This window comes from Monodelphis domestica, chromosome 4 (genome assembly GCF_027887165.1).
Source record: "Monodelphis domestica isolate mMonDom1 chromosome 4, mMonDom1.pri, whole genome shotgun sequence".
Classification (NCBI taxonomy): domain Eukaryota; kingdom Metazoa; phylum Chordata; class Mammalia; order Didelphimorphia; family Didelphidae; genus Monodelphis; species Monodelphis domestica.
In genome coordinates, this window is record NC_077230.1 from 421,210,645 (window position 1) to 421,227,187 (window position 16,543).

At 42.8% G+C, this 16,543-nt stretch overlaps 2 protein-coding genes across 2 annotated transcripts in view; both read right to left on the reverse strand.

Annotated features, from left to right (window-relative positions):
- LOC100010077 (zinc finger protein 665-like) overlaps positions 1 to 16,543 on the reverse strand; it is a 131,891-nt gene that overhangs the window by 84,830 nt on the left and 30,518 nt on the right. The window lies entirely within an intron of this gene.
- The window catches only part of LOC100618583 (zinc finger protein 665-like), a 32,378-nt gene that overhangs the window by 7,111 nt on the left and 8,724 nt on the right, over positions 1 to 16,543 (reverse strand). The window lies entirely within an intron of this gene.

A 16,543-nucleotide genomic window follows, 5' to 3' on the forward strand; every position in this document is an offset into this window, starting at 1 on the left:
TCAGTGCAAAATATTTCTATTCCCAGTGCCTGGCAAACAGTAAGTACTTAATAAAATGCAGTGTGCATTATTAATAAAGGGATGAACAGAGTAATGAATAGTTTTGGCATGTTAATACCAAAATGTACTTGAACATGACTTTCCATGCTCCAAAATAACTGTTACTATAGATATGATTGGATAGAAGGAAAGTTCTGAGGGTAAAGGGATAGCAGAGACTATGCCATTTTAGATAGTTCTCAAATTGCTTTGAAATAGAATGAAAGTTGATTTAGCAATTGTTTCTGCCTGAAATATTATTCTCTCATTCTCTCTCTGTCTCTGTGTCTCTTCCCTGTCTGTCTCTGTCTCTGTCTGTCTGTCTGTCTCTCTCCCCTCTCTCAATCTCTTCCCCCCCCCCATATAATCATGTTTTGGGGACTTTGTATCTTAACAACTATTTTCCTTCATTTGATCATAGTTTAAAAATCCTGTGAACAGGAAAGACAACTATTTTACAAATGAGGAAGAGGTTTATTTTCAGGATTTTGCCTAGGGTCACAGGGTAAGTAAACAATAGATAACATTTATTTGGCACATTCTGAATACAGGAGACTGTTTGCCTATGACTTTAAGGTAGGGTGGTCTTTGTTAGCCAGCCCATTTTCCATGAAACATCAATCTGAACTTGTTTTCTTCTCTGCCTATACCTACTCCCCCTCCCACTCATCCAGAAACAATTTTTGGATCTTAGGGTCCCAAAGAGACAGAAGTATAGACCTAGGGGCCCAGGGAAAATAGAGTGCAAGATATATATCACAAGAATCAAGGCATCTTGAAGCATTCATTATAACTATACAGACATCCCAGGAACTTCAGAACTCAATGATAGAGCAGGGCACTGGGACAGCAAAAGGACTGAGAGATTTTTTTAGTAGACAGGCTATATCCTGGGGCACCCATGGAGGTTGTGTAGAGGGAAAAGAGAGGAAAACCCAGAAGAGGGTGCAAAGAGATTTCCTATTAAGTGGTCGTGATGTGGATGACAATTCAGTAAAAGACATGGCTGAGAAGGGAGAGTTGGAAAGAAAAGCATATATTAAGGAGCTACTATGTGCCCAGCTCTGTGCTAAGTAAGCCTGTTACTGACACTGCATTTGATCCTCACAACAATCCAGGGAGGCAGATGCTATTCTACTGTCCATCTGCAGTTGGGGAACCACCTGAGGCAAACAGCTATTAAGTAATTTGCAGAGGGTCATACAGCTAGTAAGTATCAAAGACTGGATTTGAACTTGGGTCTTCCTGACTCCAGCGCTAGCCCTCAATTCACATCACCTAGCTGCTCTACTAGAAGAATGGTGAGCTAATTCAAAGTAAAATCAGGAGAAATGGTGTCACAGAAACCCTAAGGGCTCCTGGGCTCTGAGTGAAATCCATCCCCAGGAGTACTATAGAGAGATCAAGAATGAGGCCTAAGAAAAGCATCATTAGTATTGTTCATTAATGAACTGTTGGGAACTTTGGGAATTGTAGTTTCCCTTGAGGAAAGAAGCAAGGCAAGAGGGTATACTGAGGATTCAGAAAGCTCACAGCCTCCCAGAATGGAGATCTGGAAGGGACTTCAGCAGCCTGGTACAGCATCTGTTATAAACAGTTAACAGAAATGAACTTCCATGGTCACCTACCCAAAGTCACATTCTTGCCTCTAAGTAAAAACCTGCCACTTTTCCAGGGAACCTCTTCCACTTCTAGAACAAACTAAATTTCAGGAAGTTTGTGCTGAAGCAATCCTCTATCTGCCTCATTGCAAGTTCCATGCATTTTTCTGTCCTCTACAACCAAACTCAACAAATATCGACTTTCCTCCATGCGGTAGTCTTTTCCATGGGTGAAAACAACTCATTTGCTCATAAATCCTTGAGCCCTTCAAAGAATCCTTACAAGATAAGGAGTTACTATCCCTTAGCATCCTGGTAGCCCTTTTCTGAGCACTCTAGCTTGTCACTGTCCTATTACCACCCAGATAGGCTACGACAAGGGCAAAGGTCTTGGGCTTGATCTCCTTACTTCTGGGAGCTGTAGCCATCTCCATGAGGTCAAGGTGGTAATTGCTTTCTTGCCTCTTATTCCAATCTGCTGATTTCTATTGAGCTTGCACTCCCGGGTATTTCCAGGGACTCTAGCTATTTTATTTTCTGCAAAATTCCAATCAATTCTCTAGCATGTGTTGACCCTTCTGGATTCTGTCATCCAGTGTGTTAGTTATCCTCCCAACCTTATGTCATCTGCAAGTTCAGTCAGCACACCATGTAGGCCTTTTATCCAAGTCACACAAAGAAGAGATGCCATATAGCACAAAAGCAGAGGAGTGGGTTATTTAAACATCTTTTAAGGGCAAAGATGAACAGAAAGCAAGACAGAGAACACATTGAGGCATTTTCTGGATATAAAAAGGAACAGAAGGAAGTCCAGAGACAAACAAGACTCATAGATATTGAAGCATTTTTTTAAAAGGAATAGAAAGAAACAGAAGGAAATACAGAGAGAAACATTGATATAGAAAATTAAGGCACTCTTTTAGTACAGAAGGGAAGAGAAATGAGTCCAAAGAAACAGCCATAGAAAAAAAGAGAAATTGTTTTAGTTAAGAAAAGTACATTCAGATAAAAAACACAGCTATGGAATCGAGATATTTTGGGGGAAGGGAGATGCAGTAATGAAAAGGAAGTCCAGTTAGGAACATGCCCTTAGAAACTGAGGTGGTTTGTTGTTGTTTTTTTTAACGTACAGAAGAAATCCAGATAGAAACACATCCACAGAAATTGAGGCAATGTTGAGATAGAAACGGTCACAGAAATTGAAGGGAACAGAATAAAATTCAAACCGAAACAAATATATTCCTAGAATTGAAGTCTTTTTTTTTTTAGACAAAAGGAAGTTAAGATAGAGACTTGGACAAATAAATTTAAGCTTTTTTTGCAGACTAAAAAACAATCATTAAGATATTGAAGGATTCTTTTAGTAGAGAAGAGACCTGAAAAATTTCCAAACAGAAACACGGGTAGAGAATTGGAGGGATTTGTTAGGTACAGGAAGGAATGATAGACAAAAGGTTTTTTCTCAGTAGTTGTAGTTGTTCAGTCATTTCAATTGTATCTGAGTCTTTGTGACCCCATTTGATGTCTTCCTGGCAAAGATACTAGAATGATTTGTCATTTCCTTTTCCAGATCATTTTACAGATTAGGAAACAGATTAAGTGACTTGCCCAGAGTCACACAGCCAGTTAAGCTTCTTAAGTCTAACTCCTGGCCCAAGGTTCTATTCACTCTGCCACTCTATCCAGACAGTAGGAAATGAGAAATTGGAGGTTGGGAGAGGTATAAGAATTGGACAAGTACATAGTCATCTGAACAGAGATGAGATCACTGAAAACATGGGAACCAATGAACTCTTCAAGTGACATAATATAGTGGGAGAAAAAAAGAGGTTAAATTCTAGGCACTTTCCCTTTTCTTTCAGTAGAGAATGAAACAGTCCTCAGAAGTCAACAGTCCCCCATGACCATAGCAGAGTCTTAGCAGTAGTCCCAACCTCAGAAAAATGACTCTGAGACATCCATTCCAATTCATACCCAGAGAAAAATGTCATCTACATTGTCCTCTAGGTGTCCTCTTTTGGTTTATTCTTAAAACTGGCCCCAGGGACTTTGAGAAAACAGAGAGAGCAAGCCTAGAAGCTAGGATACAAATAAAAACTAAAGATAGACAGAATCTATTCAACAGTAGGAGACCAAACAACAGGTACAAAGGATTATAGGAAGTAAAATAGATAAATCTGAATTGAAAAGATTTTGCAAACATAAAACAATAAAATAATGCAGCCATAATTAGAAGGAAAATAGGAAATCTGGGGAAATTTTGCATCTAGTTTCAATAACGAAGGCTTCATTTCTCAAACACAGAGGGAATTAAGCTAAATTTATAAAAGAGCCATTCCCCAGTTGACAAATGGTCAAAGGATATGAACAGAAGAAATCAAATAGTCACGTGAAATCAATGAAGTCAAAGGTTATGAATAGGCTATTTTCAGAAGAAATCATGTCATGAAAAAATGCTCTAAATCACTACTGATAAAAGAGAAATGCAAATGAAAACCACTCTGAGGTACCACCTCACACCTATCAGATAGGTTGGGACAAGACAGAAAAGGAATACTGAAGGGAATGAGGAAGACCCCAGACACTACTGCACTGTTGGTGGAGTTGCAAATAAGTCCAACAATTCTGGAGAACAATTTGGAACCACACCCAAAGAGCTACGAAATGGCATTTCCTTTGACCCAGCAATACCACTACTAGCTGTTTATTGCAAAGAGATCAAAGAAAAGGGGAGAAATATGGCAGCACCTTTTCTGGTGGCAAAGAACTGGACATTAAGGGAATGCCAATCATTCGGGCAATGGTTGAACAAGTTGTAGTAGTATATGACTGTTGTGCTATGAGAAATGAGGACAGGATGGTTTTAGAAAAATCAGGGAAGATTAATGTGAACTGTCTTCCTCAGGCTCCTAAACTCTAAAATAGGGATGATAATAATAGTGACTCTTAGAAAAGGAAGGGATTGAATAAGTCCCAAAGCAGCTTTAAAGCTCTCACTTCTATGCATATTAGCTCTCTTCCTACTCTGGTCACCCTTTCCAAGGCTGATCTCCTCTTTGGACCTTCTTTCTATTCTCTGAAAAAGGAATAGTTTTTTTTTCCTTTCATATTCATTCCATCTGTGACAGTCTAGGGCCTAAGCAGGATGGATGTTATATCAGGTCTTCGTGGATTTACATCTGGAAGGGACCTTAGAAGTCATCGATTCCAACTCAAACATGTTTCACACACACACAAAAAGTTGGTGAACGTGATTTGTTCTAAATTTCACAGGATAAAGATATTATGTGCCTTTTCCATGTCTTTGGGGATCACTGAGCTATTTGGAGGAACATTCTGGTTTGTTCCTAATCTCACCCAGGATCCTCTTCTGATGAAGAAAGAAACTCAGTTCTATTGCATTCGCTACCTGCTCTGAAATGTCTAGATCCAGGGCCCACCCAGGAGGAGCACAGACTAGGATCAGTCCTGGCATTCTCTCAAGATGGAGAGTTGACTGACTGCTTGAAGACTACCAAGGAGAACAGAGTAGCATGATCCAGGTCAATGAAAAAAGTTATAAACGAATTTTAAAAGATTAAATATAAACCCAGAGGAGTACAGTGTAGCTATGAAGAATTAGACTCAAGAAGGACAAGAAGGTTGTGGGCAAAGACAAGGTAAATAAAAAAAGGTAGGTTGTAAATGAGAAAGTAAAGCAAATTAATTTGGGAGAGAGTGAGGTTGTGTTGCAAACTGATCAGCCTTGGGAAGTTGGTAGGTTTTTTAAAAGGAGATGCGTGTGGCTATGGAATTATTATGACTAAGGGATGGACATTGGGTGGGATTGTCAACATATTAAAAGGCAATCACTGGTTGTAAATATTACAGTCAGGCATTTAGAGCTGAGGTATAGACCTCTATAAATTGTTTGTTTGTTTGTTAAGACAAACAGGAGAAATTGCACTCAGTGGGCTAGATTTCTATTTCTTCTACTGCCAAGCTCTTTGTGGCAAACGTAAGTTGACCTTTCATCAGGAATAGAAGACAAAGGAAATACTGAAGCCACAGATCTCTCCTTAGTCTGGTTGGTTGGGAACAATGAAATTATCCAATGAAATAGAAACAATGGCATTTAATGGGAAATCTTTCTTTGCAGAGGACTTATGCAGAGTAGGAAAGTCATAACTGCTTGTTGCATTGACATCGTGACTGCCTAGCACCACCATAGTGGAGATCAAATAACACATAACCCTTCACCCCTAGGGTCAGGACCTGGGCAAGTTCTATTTCCAGAAAGTTCAGATGCAGAAGTTTAATTAGACCCATGGGAGACCATTAAAAGTTTGGATGTTTCCTAGGTCTCTCTTGGCTAAGTTGGTCACAAGAGAGTCTTAGGTACAGGAGCTCAGAGGGAGGTTCATGATAGGAGAAGGAAGATACAGGAAGCCCTCTCTGGTCCTCATGTGTGAGGATGGAGTGACAGAAACCCTCAATGTGTCCCTGGGTTCGATCCATCTTGCCCCAGATTTCATGGCTCTTCACCAAGGTAATATTAAGCCCTTCCTCTTCTCAGTCTCTGACCAGTGCTGTCCTAGAACACAGTTCTCTCTGGGTCTCTCTGGGTCTTGACCTTTTGCTCTGTCTTTTCATGGTCTCCCCCCCCCTGCCCCATATCTGACACCAGAAAAAAAGGTTTTGGGACCTTGTGGCAAAGGAACTTCAATCTGACCTAAGTTCTGTCTTGACCATCTGCTCCTGGGAATGGTGGCCACATGGCCCTTCCAGTTTTAGTCTGCATGTGCAGGTCCTAGGGCCCAGGACACTGACTTTGTACAGAGCTTCATCCTGAGCAGGCAAGAATGGGTTAAGACGCTGATCGTTTAAAGAGTCAGAGCTGGCACTGGTCTTATCTTCTGAGGAGACAGGTCTAGGGTCCCATTGCAGTTGGGCAGGAAATTGTCTGAAGTGTTAGGTTCCAGGCTCACTTCAAACACTGTCCAGCTATGAGCAAGCTCCTATCTCACATCTAAGAGGCCTAGTTTCCTCCTCTGCCATCATGGTCCATGAACCTTCCCAGAACTGTGATGTGTCGCAGAGTCAGTGCAGAGTTTACCTGTGGGTTTGTTCCCCAGAGCAGTCAGGGGCCACCCCCAAAACACAAGAACCCTGCTTCTCCCACGTTTCCCCCTCTCTAGTCCTCAGTTTTGTTGTCTGTAAAGGAGGTTAGGAATAGTCTGAAGAAAAATCTTTTCAGGGACTTCAATCAAGGCTAGATTTAATCAGAGACAGGACAATCCCTTTAATTTTTCAGAAGTGGAAAACACAAATCCAAGGTTGCCTGGCAAATCTGGTCAGAACTAGTGCTCTTCCATCCCCCCTCCTAATGCCTTTCGAGTCAGAAGCCTGGGCCAACTTATAGAAAGAAATGAAGGACGATCTCAGAGGGAAGACAAAAGAGTAATGGAGGACTGGAAAAAGTTTCTCCCAAAGAGCGGGACTTTAGATGCATTTGAAGGAAGCCAGGGAAGGCAGGAAGTAGCATCCTCTAATTCCTGATTTAACAACCCCCAAGGGCTATTACAGATAGCTTTCTCACTGAACTTCTTCCCTCTCAGCTTTGGCTGAGGTGATAGGCTCACTCTCAGCTCCCTGCAATCTGAATCCATGCTATGGACTTGGTTCCAATCATTCCCTCCAGCCTTTCGCTCTTATAGGATTTTCCCATCTACCTGTGCTCTGGACCATTTGGCTGGCCGTTTCACGTCCAGAGGCTGCTGCCCTGAGTGCCATTAGAAACCCTTCACAATTTGTCCCCTTTCTCCACTTCCCATATTCCACTCCACATACTGTCACTCACAACAGCTTCCTGTTGTCTGTCTGTCTGTCTCTGTCCCCCTGCTCCTGGCCTGAGTTGCATCCCTGGAATACTCTCCACATTCACATATTCATCTCAGCCTATAAACTCTCAGCTTCCTTCCAGTCTTAGCTCAAAGCCCCCTTCTATAGGTGGCCTTCACAATGCCCTCCCCAGCTGCTAATACACTCCCCTCTGAAGGTATCTTCCATTATCTAAAAACGGTACAACTTACACATGCCTTACACGCACATATATGTCCTGGGCACCTAGGTATTTACATGTTGTCTTCACAAGTAGGATGGGACTTCCTTCATCTCCCATTCTGTGTCCCCTCACCCTTGGCATAGCAGCTGCCACAAAGTGTTTAATAAATCCTTGTTCAGAGACTTCTTTGGGTCTTCAAAGATCCCTCCACATGACCTCCTTTCTGCCTTCTTCCAGATGACTCCAGGAAGGTGGAGTGAACTGGGGAACTACTCAGAGGGGACTGAGTTCATTCTGATGGGTATCACAGATCTTCGTGGCCTGCAGCTCCTGCTATTTGCTGTCCTCCTGCCCACTTACCTGTTGACCTTGCTGGGCAACTTGTTCATCGTGGTCCTCTCCCTGGCAGACCGACGCCTACAAACCCCCATGTATTATCTCCTGAGGAATTTCTCTCTGCTGGAGATGGGCTTCACCTCAGCCGTCACTCCCCAGTTTCTCAGCCACCTTCTCACAGGCCAGAAGACCATCTCCCTTCCCAGATGCTTCTCCCAAATGGTCCTTTACTTCATCCTGGGCACTGCAGAGTCCTTCCTGTTGGCTATAATGTCTGTGGACCGGTACCTAGCCATCTGCTATCCCCTGAGGTACCCAGCCCTCATGACCAGCCGGACCTGCCTGGGACTGGTGCTGGGCTGCTGGGCTGGGAGCTTTCTCTTCCTCTCTGGGCCTTGCATCTGGCTACTTCTCTTGCCACTCTGTGGTCCAAAGGTACTCAACCACTTCTTCTGTGACAGCACTCCCCTGCTGGCTCTGGTGTGCACTGACACCAGGCTTCTGCAGCTGTTTGCCTTCCTGGTGGCTGTGTGTACCCTGGCTGGTGCCCTTGCTGTGACAGCAGCATCCTACACCTGCATCATCTGGACCCTCCTACACTTGCCCTCTGCCCAGGGCCGGCACAAGGCCTTCTCTACCTGCTCCTCCCACCTCCTGGTGGTCTCCATCTCCTATGGCAGCTGCATCATCATGTACCTCAATCCCACCCTGACAGGAAGGCTGGACCTCAACAAGGGGGTGGCCTTCTTCAACACCACTGTTGCCCCACTGTTGAACCCTTTTATCTATTGCCTGAGGAACAAGCTGGTGCAGCAGGTCAGCAGAGATATGTTGGTCAGAGGAAGGGGGCCTTCTCGGCACCTCAGAGTTTGACCAAGGGGCCCTGGGACCTTCTAGAGGTCAGAACATGGAGGAAGAGGAGAATGGAAGATGATGGTACATGAGATAGGAACAAAGTCTTTGGAACCCAAAGGTCTCAGTCTGAGGCTCAGCTCTTACACTTAATACTGGCTGATCTTGGACAAGTCTCCTCTCTTTTCATGGTCTCCACGAAATGACGTAACTGACTAAGGTGATGTCTAAGGTCTCTTCCAAAATAAAATTGCTGTAATTCTTTTGAGGGCAGAACTTGTCAAGGAAGAGGGCGGGGAATGGACATTTAGAGAAAAAGACAGACAGAATCAAGAAAGAAACAGACAGAGAGGGCGAGTATAAGAGACTGGAAGGCAGAGAGATAACAGAAAGGAAGAAAATGAGAGACAAATAATGGGGGGGCGGTTATGTGAAAAGAGGGAAAGTGGATAAAGAAATAGAGTGGCAAAGGTAAAGGATGGAATGGAGAGCTCGATAAAAAGATAGAAAAGGCATGAAAGGGAAGGAAGTGGATGTAAAAACAAGGTTGGGGGAGAAGGCTTGGAATAGAGACAAAGGACAGTCAAGGGGAGAGAGAGAGAAAAAGCAGTCAGAGGGTGGAATTGCAGAATCACAGATTACAAAGGCTATCTCAGAGGAATGGTTCATTTTACAAATGAAACTGGGGCCCAGAGAGGTTAAGGGACTTCTCTGATGTCTCATAAACAGTTAGAGACAGAGGGAGATGGGAATCCTAGCATACTAAGCTCCCACTGGGTTACTTCATCAAGTGAAGGTGGCAGAATCTTGGCAGATGATGACCACTACTGGGGAGCCATAGGCTGCTTATCAAAGTCACTTCCTGGAGGGGAATGAATGGATACCAGTTTACACAGCTGCTGAAAGCTAAAAAACTCATCAAAAGAAACTTCTCAACACAAATAATATGGGACCCAGATGCAGAGTCCTGCACCCACCACCCTAGTTAAAAGGCTACAAAAGACAAGGATAATTACAACTCACAATTCCAAAGTCAAAATGGAAGTTCTCCATTCCACAAAGGTCTCTTAAGCCCCCAGAGAGGCTCGAGTGTTTTGGGGGTGTGATGGGAGACTTCTTACAGTGCTGACCAAAGAAGATATACTTTGTCATAGCAGGGGAAGGATGCTCAACAAAGATACTCATTGACCATACCTTACTGACTGAGTTGTCCCTATGTTGCCCAATATGGTCTTCTGGTCTAATCTCAAGAAGGGGCTGAACCTCCTTTCTATATTCATCAACCAGGAATGTTCCAATCTTGAGTTCCATGAGCCAATCAACTCCCAAATGGCTTCAGTATCTTTTAAAGAAAAGTCCATGTGGTTGGACTTTGGATTTTTCTATCCAATTCACTATAGAAGCTCTACCAAAACTCTGTCTTCTCTCCCCACTACTCACTTTCTCACCTGAGGACCTCACCTAGTTCTTCACTGAAAAACTGAGGTCATTTCCCACGAGTTTCCTCCTCTCCCTTTCTAATCTCAAACCCTCCTGCAATTATCTCCAATTACATTCTCCTTCACCCCAGTCTCCAAGGGAGAGGTGAACGTATTCCTTTCCAAGTCCAATCCCTCTCTATACCCCCTTAATACTCCCTTCTTCTCTCACTGACTGCAACAATATCATCCTTGCAATCTCTATTCTTTAATCCCTCCTTATTTAATGGTTCCTTCCCAGTCACCTAGTTATACTCTTTTGTCTAATCCATAAATCTTGACTTGATACTGTCATCTCTGATAGCTATTACCTGATAAGTCTCATCCCCTTTTCTCAGGAAAGCTCCTTGAAACTTGGTACCTCCATTTCTCTCCTCTCATTTTCTTCCAAATCCCTGCCACCTAGCTTTGGACTTCTCATTCAACTGAAACTTCTTTCTCCAAAGTTACCAATGATATTTATTTGCCATATTGACAGAGCTCACTGTCTTTCTCCCAGTGCTCAACCCACTTCCACAGTACAGTCCAGGGAACCACTATGTTCCCAGTCAGTTCAGTTTCTGTAAAAATGAAAATTGATTTTAATTCTATTTTTAAGACAAATCAAGCTGGCATAGTTTTAATGCTCTCCCATGCCACCTGGTGAATCTAAATACCTTACCCGTGTAACTTTACCATTCATCCACAATCTAGAGTAACTTGTCTAAAATTCAAGCTTTTTCTTGTAATTACCTCAATCTTTATTCAGCTCCTATATAGTCCCAACAAAAATAGTTGTTTAAGTCTAATTAATTTGTATGGGGGCAGGGAGAGGAAGAGAAGAAGGAGTTAGGTAGGTAAGTAGGTGGTGAAGTGAATAGAGTACTAGGTCTGAAGTCAGGAAAATCTGAGTTCAAATCCAACCTCAGAAAAGTAATAACTGTGTGACCTTGGGCAGGTCTCTGTTTGCTTCAGTTTCTCAACTGTAAAATGAGCTGGAGAAGGAAATGGCAAACTACTCCAGTGTCTTTGCCAAGAAAACACAAAATAGAATCATGAAGACTTGAATATGACCAGACAACAACAAAACTTTGTACCTCCACTTTGCACTGTCAGCCTTTGTAACCATATTACCCACATTCCATCTGTTTAACTCAAATGCAAGTTCCTTTCTAAAGGAATCCATCATCACCACTAAATCCAAATTCTACTGATTCAGTCCCACTGTCTGCAGCCTAATTCTATTGTCTGAGGACTATTCCCATTCTCTGAACAGCTATATGAAGCAGAGGCTAGCATCTTGGACTTGAAGTCGGGAGGACTCATCTTCATCAACTCCAATCTGGCCTCAGACACCTCTTAGCTATGTGACCTTGTCCAAGTCACTTAACCACATTTTCCTCATCTGTAAAATGAGCTGGAGAAGAAAATGGCAAGCCACTCCAGTATCTCTGCCAAGAAAACCCCAAGTGGCACAAGTTAGAATCAAACACAACTGAATGGCCTGAACAACATTCCCATTCTCTGACAAGGAGAGATGAGGTGACTCTCAGCCCACCTCATTGAAATATTGATCAGTCGGGATTGTCTTACTTTTGCCAGGGAAGGTGATATACTGTCAAGCCAATCAGAAGGCAGACAAGCAGAAGTTTAGAAGACCTTGTCAGAAATGGCTCAGAGTCTCTGGTCTTCGAGAGTTATTGGTTTCTAATATATTGGTTTCTGCAAAATCCATCACGTGGGGCCCTCTGTCTCTCAATGTCCCTGACTTTTCAAAGGCAATGTTTCCAACCTGTTTCTTGCCTTTTGATTCCGCACTCTCATTCTCTCCATGTAGGCAATCAGTCTCCTAATCTTGCCCCCTTCATTTCCTCCATGACATATTCACCACCTTTGCAAAGACTCTCATCACCTCAGGCCTGGCCTATAATCATCAGCTTTGAGTTTATCTCCCTGCTTCAAAACTGTCCCCACTCTAGTCCATCCTCCAGTCACCTGCCAGAGTGACTCTTGCTACCCTACAGGACACTCCATCTACTGACTCTTCATTCTTGGAGTAATCTGCCTTCTCACTTTCTCCTCATTGCTTCCCTCTCTTCTTTTAAGACTCAATCCAAATCCCATTTCCTGTAGGTCATTCCTCATCTCCCCCCACACTCTTCTAGTCAAGTTAATCAAGTGAACAAGTTTGATTTAGCACCGATCATGTATTGGGGATACAAAGAAAAGCAAAAGACAGTTCTCTCCCTCAAGGGGAGCCAACATGAAAATAACTGATACAGAAATAGGCTGTTGTCTGTACAGGATAAACTGGAGACACTGGGCATAAGAACCAAGGTTGAAGAGGACTGGGAAAGGCTTTGAAGAGAAAGTGGGACTTTAAGCTAAGATAGGAAAGCTGGGAGGCAGAAGCGAGAAGGAAGAGTTTCAGCGAGGGGTTTGTAGAGTTTCCTATGAATAGCAAGGAGGCTAAGTGTCACTGGATGGCAGAATATGGAACTGGGTTATTAAGGACAAAGAGAAGATTTTATATTTGAAACCTGAAATGATAGGGAGCCACTAGTTGATTGACAGCTGAGGGGAGAATAGGCTGATGTGGCTTCTGGCAAGGGGATGAACCATCAGGTTTTTGTAACAGTCCAGGAATAAGAGGATGAGGACCTGTATCAAGATGGTGGCAGTGTTAGAAGAGAGGCAGGGGATGGTTGAAGGACAATGTTATAAAGGTGGAAATGACATTGGCAACTTATTGGATATGAGGTATGAGAGAGTGAGAATTCAAGGATGTAAGAGAAGGTAGCAGTCACCCCCATGAGAGTAATTATGAAGTTATAAAGAAAGAAGGGCTTGGCAGAAAAGATAACAAGTTCAATTTTGAAACTGGAAAACCTAGTTTGAGATGGCCAAGAGGTGGTGGAATATACCAGACCAGAAGTGATGCTTGATCCATGGAAGCTGATGAGACACTCAGCCCTCAAACCTCAGTCAACTTTAACTCCCTCCTCTTCATCTCTGCTCGTATCCAACCAACTGCTAAAACTCTTGATTTCCAAGTCCTAAACACCCCTGCTATCTCCTGTCCATTCATCTAATGGCCCCTCCTTCCCATCTCACTACGATCCCAATGGATGTCTTTGGTTCTGCAGACCTTGGAGGTTTGGTTATGACATTCCTAATAGGCAGACCACAGGCTGGGGGTTCTCAGAGTCCTTCAGGATGAAAACTGCTCTTTTTGTCCTGAAAGGCCCAGGACAATGTGTCTCTCAGCCATTGTTCCAAGAAGATCAGCCCCGTTAACTCTCCCACAGGTAAGTCTGAGGTAAACACAGAGTAAGAGCTACACTTGCAGGACTAGTGCTCTGATCAGGGTATCACTTAACTGCCTTCTCCATGGCAGAGAAATTTATTAAGTGAGAGGCTGAGTTCAAGACCAATTAGGAGGCTTACTGCTACATTCCAGGTGAGAGAGGAGTCTTAATGAATACTTCTGCATTGATTCAAATACAAAACATGGATGGCTGCTACAGAGTCAGCCACTGTGTCAGAAAGGAAAGAAGGCTGGGCTTTTGTGCCCCCTTTGAGCTCTTTCCTCATATGTATGAATGAGGAGTCCTTGGGAGGACTGTACAGCACTAGACTCCTGGGTCCTGTTTCACCAAGCCCCAATTTATGAACATGGATCAGCAACAGACAAAAAATGTCTCTCTTCTTTTCTCCAAGTCCAATAGATTCTTTCTGCTGTTATGTTCCTCCTCTGACTTTTGGCATCTGAGAGTTCTGAGATGGTGGGATCAAATCTAGCTGTGGGACCCTGGGCAAGTCACTAAACCTTAGTGTGCTCATCTGGAAAATGGGGATAATATCTCCTGGCTAGGATCCAATGAGATATTTGCAGAGTGGCACATAGTAGGTGCTTTATAAATATTAGCTATAATTACTATCCTAGCTCTAAGCCTATGTAGGAATAGTTCATTTAGGAATATATCTATCTGTATTATTCACAAAAATATATCTAATTAATTGCTTATCTATCTTGGATATCAAACCCCTATTGAAGAAATCTGATAAAGATTTTTTTTCCTTCATTCTGTTTCCTTTCTTATGCTAAGTGCATTAACTATGTTTCTGCAGAAGCCTTTTGGTTTCATGTAATCAAAGTTTTCTATATTCTCTTTGGTAATGTGCCCCCATCACTCATTTGGCTAAGAATTCATCTCCTACTCATACCTGGGAGAGGTCTATGATTTGCTTCTCTTTTTTTATAGATCATCTTCAATAATAATGTCCCATTATCCACTGATGAATTGTGGAACATCATGAAAGGTGTTGGTCTAAACCCAATTTTTGCCAATTTTCATTCCAGTTTTTCCAGCAGTTTTTGTTACAAAAAGAGAGATCTTTCCTAAGTATTTTGTTTTCCAGTTTATCAAACACTGTGTGGAGTTCCATTGTTTCTAATTCTCCTTTGCCTAGTCCAGTGATAATGAACCTTTTAGAGAACTTAAGAGACAAGAGTACCCAAAATGCAACCCTCACACCTCATATGAGCCTCAAACCCACTCCCCCACCACCACACACCCTGCCTTACCCCAGACACAGGAGGGAGGAAGCACTCCCACTGGGCTGCTGGGCAGAGGAGCAGGCCATGTGAGAAATGTCCTCAGGCACAATGGAATGGGGAAGCTCCACCTGGCATTCTCCAGCCCATGTGTCATAGGTTTGCCAACACAGGTCTAGCCTGTTCCATTCATCTACATCTTTATATGTTCAAGAAGGTTTTGAAGAGGGGGACAGCTGGGCAGCTCAGTGTATTGAGAACCAGACCTAGAGATGGGAGGTCCAGGGTTCAAATCTGGCCTCAGACACTTCCTAGTTGTGTGACCCTGGGCAAGTCACTTAACCTCCATTGCCTAGCCCTTACTGATTCTTCTGCCTTAGAACCAATAAATACACTATTGAGTCTAAGACAAAAAAGTAAGGGTTTTAAAAAAAAAAAAGGTTTTGAAGACTGCCCAATTTGAGGTCTGGAAGTGCTATTCTGATTCCAATCTTTAAAAAAAAAAAACATATCCCTGGCTATTCTACATATTTTGTTTGAACAAATAGATTCAATTGTTTTATCAAGTTATATGAGGAATTTCTTTGCTCATTTATATAAATCAGTTTTGGAAGCATTTCCATTTGTCACAGTGGCCTGAGCGCACTGAATTTTCTTCCAATCACTTAAGGTATTCTTTTATTTGCTTAAGGAGACTTTTAATTTAAACAATCAAGTTTTTATGTACTTTGGTAGATCAATTCCCAGCATGATGCATTTTATAGTAATTTGGAATGGGGTTTCCTTCTCTGTGGTGGTCTCTTAGATTTTGCAATTATTACACAGAAATGTAATAGATATTGAAGGTTTATTTTGTAGCCTGCAGTTTTTCTGAGTCTATTGTCTCAATTAGTATCTTCTTATCCAATCCCCCCAATCAAATTCTGGATCTCTGGAGCCAAAGAGACAGAAGTATAGGGGGAGGGCCCTAAGGGAGACATAGGACAGGATATTCTTCGTAATTAATTCTCTCCAGGGAGTGGACAGTTCTCAGCATTTGCTTTTGGTGAAAGTAATCAACACATTTTTCTACTGGGCAGGTTAATAGTTGGGCACCCAAGGGAAAGGATATTTGGGAGAGAACCCCTCTGAGGGGCACTGGGGATCCCCATATCAGATGACTTATGTATGGAGCGGAGAAAGGAACAGTCCGGGCTCTGTCGAGGGCAGAGGACAAGGCTCTCTCTCTTGCCACCTCATTCTTGGAAGTAAGGGCCCATCACATTGCTGGTCCAGGCAGTAAGAGCTTTTTTAGCTTTTATTCCACACTGCTGACTAGCATGGAGCTCCCAGTCCCAGAGAGTTTGAGGAAGCCTGTCTGTCTCTAATGACCTGATGAATTCCACCCAATTCTCTGGAATGCCTTTTGGATCCCGCCTCTGTTTTGTGTCATTTCATTGCAGTACATCATATACATCTGTTTGGAAGAAATGTCAAAAAGAAAAGGGATTTTTCCAGGTAGAGAAAGAGACAGAAGGAAATTCAGAGAGAAACGAAGTTTTGAAAGAGGCAGGACTTCATATGTGGGTTTGGGAGGTCCTTAAAAGATAGCCTGGACAGCAGGAGGGGCTCTAACTCCTGAGTCTTGGAGATGATCTCCACAAAAGGGCTCTGGATA